The 6,436-nt window shown below is 43.3% G+C and overlaps 1 protein-coding gene across 2 annotated transcripts in view; it reads left to right on the forward strand.

Annotated features, from left to right (window-relative positions):
* Positions 1-6,436, forward strand: part of LOC127490177 (dynein regulatory complex subunit 3-like) — a 40,819-nt gene that overhangs the window by 4,528 nt on the left and 29,855 nt on the right. The window lies entirely within an intron of this gene.

Genomic DNA, 6,436 nt, shown 5'->3' on the forward strand with positions numbered 1-6,436 from the left:
ACTGTTCAATAATACATGTCAGGAATTCCCACAAGAGATTGCTTTTGCAGACAGCTAAGCTATGTGCTAGAGATGGTTATCTACATATGCTTAGGTGTCTCAAGGAATAACCCTATTACTGCAATTTCCTGATTTTATGATGTAAAAACAAAGTAGAGCTGGGAATCAGGGTTCACTTGGGACAGGATTCCAGTCAAGTTTGCACGTGTAATAAGTTCTGTGTCTTTTTTCCCGAATATCTCATGTGTGACTTCATTTTATTTGGTCTCTTTTCTGTAACATTTGGTTTCCTGACCAGGAAGTTGAATGAGCTGGCCCATTGTGCCATTTGTACAGGGGACAAATAGATCAGAGGTGACCACTGCAGGACAGATGACTAGACACCATTTCCAATACTTTTGGAGAGATTCCTCCCTATGCAAAAGCTTGCTGTCACCCTGACCACTGCTGCTCATTCAGACTCACAGAGACTTGGGGCATTTGGACCTGGAAACACCAAATGAGATAAGAATCACCCGTCACCAGAGTCTAAGACATGCCTGACCCTATGGGTGGATGGCAGACTCTCCAAGAAATATTTATTTTAGGTTTCAAGATGGGACTCACCTTTAGAGGGAGGGAATGTTTTACACTCTGAAAGGTGTTTGAATGTATGGCTGCTTTTGCATGCATTGGCAGTTTGAATCTGTTGTCCCCAGTAGAAGCTATGAGTTATGAGTGGGCCTGAAACTGAAGTTCTCTGGTGATCCTCATATGGTCAAGGGTAGTTGGAGTCACATTCTGACATTGCTACAGTGAATTATCACCTAAATTCCAATAAGGAATGTGCTCAAATAGGCATCTGGCTGATCTTTATTGGAGGCACAACTCCCTTGTTTATCCTGTGTCTACAATCATAGTGTGGTTGCATAATGGATGGGTCCCTTTCTGTGTTAGACATGTTAAAACATTTTAAAACAGGTTTAGTGAGGATTATGGAATCAAACCAATCTGTGCTACACTTAGAACCTTGTGTGGGTTTGAGTGGCCCACTTTCAGTATTGGCTGGCCCTCAGAGGGAATGAAACATGTTGCCATAGATCAAATAGTCTGAAGAGTCCTTACAGAACATCTCAGATACCCATATCAATTTCCCTAGATCAAATCATGGCTGTCCATGGCTTCTTTTGGTCTGGGATCCAAAACATTCTCACTCTGACTCTAGGAAAACCCTCACCAAAGATTTTCCAGGGCAAAACAATGGAGGACAAAGTCTTGCCACACTCTTACCAATTTCAGTATCCATGCTCCACTAGCAGGGCTTGTGGACACCTAGCCACCCCCAGATCTGTCCGAAGCAATTCTACCTCCTATGGCTCCATGTCTCCCAACTCCCAGTAAATCAATGTCTCTGGGCATCACAGAACAACCTTCTACTAGCCCTACAGATACCATTGAGAAAGACAAGGGCACCCCCTGTCATTGAAGCAGATGGCAATGTTCAGCCAGCAGCTGTCATGATCTACAATCAGGCATTCAACACTACCAACCTTTTAAATTGAAAACATCATATACCCTCTTCCTTGGAGTAACTGCAGGCACTTTAATTTTATTTGAGACCATTTTCCAAACCCATCATCTAACATAGAGGGACTGTCGCCAACACCCCCGACCCTGTTCAATACTGAAGAGAGATGGAGAATTCTCAAGGCCCACAAATGGACTCAAAAACAGTACCCAGCTTGGACATTCCATCCTGACACATAGGTCCCCCAGGTTGTTCCTAGCCAGGCTCCATACTGGAAACTTTACCAGCCAGAAGAAATAGTCCTCCTAGACCACTACTGAGAGATACTCTTGAGGGGTCTCTGGGTGGCATCCAGAAAGCTCACCACACAGCCAAAATTATAACTGTCATCCAGAAGAGTAATGAGGCACCAGAAGATTTTTATGAGTGGCTAGTTGAGGCATTCAGATTTATTTCCCTTTCAACCCTGAAGCCCCAGAAAATGAACAGAAGGTCAGCAGCACTTTTGTGCTCAAAGTGCGCCTGACATTCATCAAAAGCTCCAGAAACTCAAGGGCTTTGCAGGCATGAATGCTACTCAGTTTCTGGAAGTGGCAAGCAAGGTCTATGTTAACTGAGACCAGAATTATGATCCGAGGCAGGTGGCACTTAGCCTGCTACACCCCTCTCCAAGTACCAGAACTCTGTTGCCCTGCACCTATAGTAGCAGGGAGGATCAGAGCAGGGGCCCATTGTGTATCTTTAGTGCTGAGGCTTGTCATGTCTGGTACTCTCATGTTCTGGCCATTGCAGTGTTTGACACAGTACGAGGCACTTGGCAATTTACATGAGATTTGAGTGGGGATTCATTATACTAACTTTAACACAAAATGAGAAGGCTTAAAAGTTGTTACAAAATTGTGCTGGTGGCAAATGACTGGTAGGAGGAGGAGGCTCATGGGGACTTGGTACCTTGTCCAAAAGGTGACAACAGTGGCTCATCTGGGTCTATAGCACACTTGGTACAGACATGTCTTCTTCAATCATGGCTTGGAAAAATCAGAGTATCCAGCAATAGCAGTTTTAGATTATTTGTGAGTAGTGAGGGTTTGAGGATGCCGACCCTGGATGCTCTTGACAGGGGGAACTTAACTGTAACAGGGCTGGCAGAGCTCCATCATGTCACTGTTGTCTACCACCTCTCCCTCCATGTTCTGTAGCAGTTAGAAGCCACCAGTGTGTCCAGGGTCTGACTGAACTGGTGTTCTTTCTCTAGGCAGAAGGCACCATCAGCAGAGTGGGAGGATTCTGGATCCAGATATGTGGGAATAGCACTTTTTATGCCCTGCTGATGTGGGACAGCCATCCCCATGTGTGTAGCCCTGATCTCCTATCTTCTGCTGAGACTGATGACAGTTGATCCCTTAGTGCTGCCTATTGTGTGCTGAGACTGCGGTGACTGTTCCTCGCCACCGCTGGAGAATTAGGCAGGCTGCCCACAGCATACCTTGACCGAGGAGGGGAAGTATGCCACCCACCACTCAGCCTTCCCCAAACCTGGGGGACAATCAGGCATGGTGTGGAGCCCAGTCGAAGCAGGGTCTCACTTTATTGTAAAAGGGAGGTGTATATATAGCTGAGGTACAGAGCAGATGGTACAGAGCAGATGAGCAGATGCGGGCAAGGGGTGGGGTGTTGAGATGCAAAAGTGTCTTAGCCACTCCTATTATACCACCTTAATGATCCTTAAGCAGAAGCGCCCTGGGGCTGGGGTGTTTGCTACCAGGGATTTGAAACTTAAAGACAGATTTTCAAATTTGAGGCAGGCTCAGGAAGTTCCTCTAGGCCTCTCCGGATTCAGCCTCCCCCACACTGAGACTGTGTAAATTTCTCCCATTCCTTAATATGACCCTGTGGGGGTGAGTGAGCATGTACACTTGGTGTGTCTGTGTTTGGATCATGGGTCTTTGGGCAGTCAGCACTGACCGCAGTATTGGGCAATGGGCCTGCAATGAATGCACCAGACAGATGAATCCTGTGAGTGTGGCAATTTAACTGGTGGCCACCCAATGCCAATTGGGTGAGAAGCTGCCTCTTTGTGGACCAGGGAGGTGAGACGTGGACTTTTTCTATTTAGCTCTCCCTCTGACACTTCTATTGGCTAAGTCACCCTTCCAGGTGTCTAGCTCCTGTCATCCACCTGTCTTTAAGGCTGTCTGTGCCTCTGACCAGATGGATAGGAGCTCTGTAAGGGGAAGTGTATAGTGATTCTCTGGAGCTGTGTGATGTTGAGAGATTTTTCTGCCAACTTCAAAGAGGGCTGGCCTCTGACAGCTGGTGGCTGTGGAGTTTCAAATGATGAGCTGAGGCACAGCCCTCTTCCTTTGGAGAGAGTTGCTGGATAGCTCCAACCAGTGCTTTTTATTATTTAATCTAGTGTTCAACTAGTAACATAACAATTAGGAATGCACAGCCAGACTAATCACTGTAGAAAAATAACAAGCAGGCACAAACAAGAGAGATAAGTATCGTCTGACATATGTAGAGCTTTTTGGGGATGAGAGAATGCAAGATTCTCTCCATCTCTCTCTATCTCTGTCTCTCTCTCTTCCCACAACCATGCCTCTAAAATAATTAAGGGCCAGAGCTTGGTACAGTGGGTTAAGTCACTATCTGCATTGCTGGAACCCCATATGGATGTCCATCCAATCCTGTACAGCTCCCTGATTATGCACCTAGGAAAGTGGCAGAGAATGGCCTGTGTCTTTGAGCCCCTGCAACTATATGGGAGACCTAGAGGAAGTTCCTGTTCCTGGCTCTTGGTTCAGCCTGGCTCAGCCTCACCTATTGCAACCTTTTGGGGAGTGAACAATTACATAATCATCTCTCTCTCTCTCTCTCTCTGACTTCCAAATAAATAAGTAAATATTTTTAAAAGGCCACAAATGTTTTGCATTTGTTTGATGTTGCTTTTACTTTCTTTTTGTTATGGATGTATTTTATTTGTAAAGCAGAGCTGAGAGAGAGAGAAGAGCAGAGCAGAGCAGATAAAAGAAGCAAAGCTTGGAGAAGAGAGGGGAGGGGAGGGAAGGAAGGGAAGAAGAGAAGAGGTTAGGATTAGAAGTGAGGGAGTAGGCACCCAAACCAGTTCTCATACAGGATACCAGCATCACAGACAGCAGCTTAACCCATTGTGCCACAATGCCAGTGCTTTGATGTTGTGTTTTCTTAACTGTAATCCATGAGTATCATTTTCTTTATGGACCGCCATAAAAATGTTTCTATGTTTTGTTTTATTGAATATAAAATGTATTCTATTAATATAGAAATAATTATTTTAAAGTCTTGACTTATCTCACATGTATTGATTTTGTGATATTCTCCATTATAATCGTAATCATTCCAATCAACTTCATAGAGACAAATTTGACCATTACAAACAATATTTTGTGGCCATTTACATTTCAAGCATCCTGTCTTACTGACAATTTGTCTTATGATTAACTGTTTTTATAGAATAAAAATTTATTATCCTATCAAGTTTAGAGTTTTTGCCTTATAAACCACTTTTCCTAAATGACTTCATATTTTTTAAAAGTATTCATGCTGCCTACTGCTTTTGTCATTTATTTTTCCTGAAAACTATGGATAAGAGTGACAATTGAAAACCAGAAAGATTGTGAATGGGAGAGAGGAGGCTTGTATTTGGGGATTTAAACCATGGAAATGGCCTCATGAATAATGGACAACCTTACTGTGTTAATCAAGTTAAACTATGTTCCATAATCTGTATATATGAAAAACATGAAACTTGCATACCTTAAATACAGTTGAAAATCCCAAGTTTCCAGAAGAATTAGTTATTTAGCCTAGATTATTACTTCAGCACCAGTGGTCATTAAATGGAAAGTCATTGAATAAAATTTACACCTAAATTAACACAATAAGGTCTTGTACCTAAATACCATTATTTCTAGAGTGGCTTTCAGGGCACAGAAGTTTTAATCATTATGATAACCAATTTTCTAATAATGTGCTATAAGTGTTTGGCTCTGGATAGTTAAAGATAAATATTTTTCTGTTGTAGAATTTCATAGCTGGAAGATACACTGAATGACCAGATGTAACGTCAAAATAATCTGGGGTTGGGCTGGCGCCACGGCTCACTTGGCTAATCCTTCACCTGCGTTGCCAGTACCCTGGTTCTATTCCCAGTTGGGGTGCCAGATTCTGTCCCAGTTGTTCCACTTTCAGTCCAGGTCTTTGCTGTGGCCCAGGAAGGTAGTAAAGGATGGCTCAAGTGCTTGGGCCCTGCATCCACATGGAAGACCAGGAGGAAGCACCTGGCTACTGGCTTTGGATTGGCACAGCGTGCTGGCCATAGCAGCCATTTGTGGGGTGAACCAATGGAAAAGGAAGACCTTTCTCTCTGTCTCTCTCTCTCCCAACTCTGCCTGTCCAAAAAAAAAAAAAAAATATCTGGGGTTGGTGTTAAGCCACTGCTCGCAATGCAGGTATCCCATATCTGAGTGTCAGTTTGAGTTCTAGATCATCTGTTTCCAATACAACTCCCTAGTAATGTTCCCAGAAAGGTAGAAGATGGCCCATATGGTTGAGCTCCTGCCACCCATGTGGGAGACCTGGATGGAGCTCCATAATCCTGGCTTTGACCTGGAGAAATGCTAGCCATTGTGGCCATTTGGGTAGTCAGTTAGCAGATGGAAGAGAGATTTCTCTCTTGTTCTGTCTTTCCATTTAAAATTTATCATACTTCATAAGTGTGTTAGTATATTTGTGTCCTTTAAACCACATTAAAGACATGGCTATTATTTTACAGAAAAAAGAATAAAATTTGTAAATGCCGTTTTCGAGTGGAATTTTTTTTTCCACTCCATTTTCTTTCTTTTTTTTTTTTTTTTTTTTTTTTTTTTTTTTTGACAGGCAGAGTGG

This window comes from Oryctolagus cuniculus, chromosome 17, assembly GCF_964237555.1.
Source record: "Oryctolagus cuniculus chromosome 17, mOryCun1.1, whole genome shotgun sequence".
NCBI classification, from domain to species: Eukaryota; Metazoa; Chordata; class Mammalia; order Lagomorpha; family Leporidae; genus Oryctolagus; species Oryctolagus cuniculus.